The sequence below is a fragment of the Haliaeetus leucocephalus genome, unplaced genomic scaffold (genome assembly GCF_000737465.1).
Source record: "Haliaeetus leucocephalus isolate CR32 unplaced genomic scaffold, Haliaeetus_leucocephalus-4.0 Scaffold0, whole genome shotgun sequence".
NCBI lineage: Eukaryota > Metazoa > Chordata > Aves > Accipitriformes > Accipitridae > Haliaeetus > Haliaeetus leucocephalus.
The window spans coordinates 12,186,870-12,187,123 of record NW_010972436.1 but is presented as its reverse complement, the minus strand read 5'-3'; positions in this window follow the sequence as shown (position 1 = coordinate 12,187,123).

The following is a 254-nucleotide window of genomic DNA, read 5'->3' as shown; positions in this document are numbered from 1 at the left end:
GAGCACGCTGCTCACCAGATACCACCGGGAGCAGCACCGTACGGGTGAGACCGGAGGACGGTCATCGCAGCAGCCACCACCATGCAGAGGCCTGGGCAAACGGCAGCCATGGTGTCTCTGAACGGCGGCGGGCGCGCCCCGGGGCGGGTACGTGAAGCGCCCCAGCGTTACCCTGAGGCGGGAGCGAGGGGGCTGCCCGCCGCAGGGCCCTCGGCGGCCGGCCGCACGGGAAGGCGGGGCTGCGAGGCACAGCT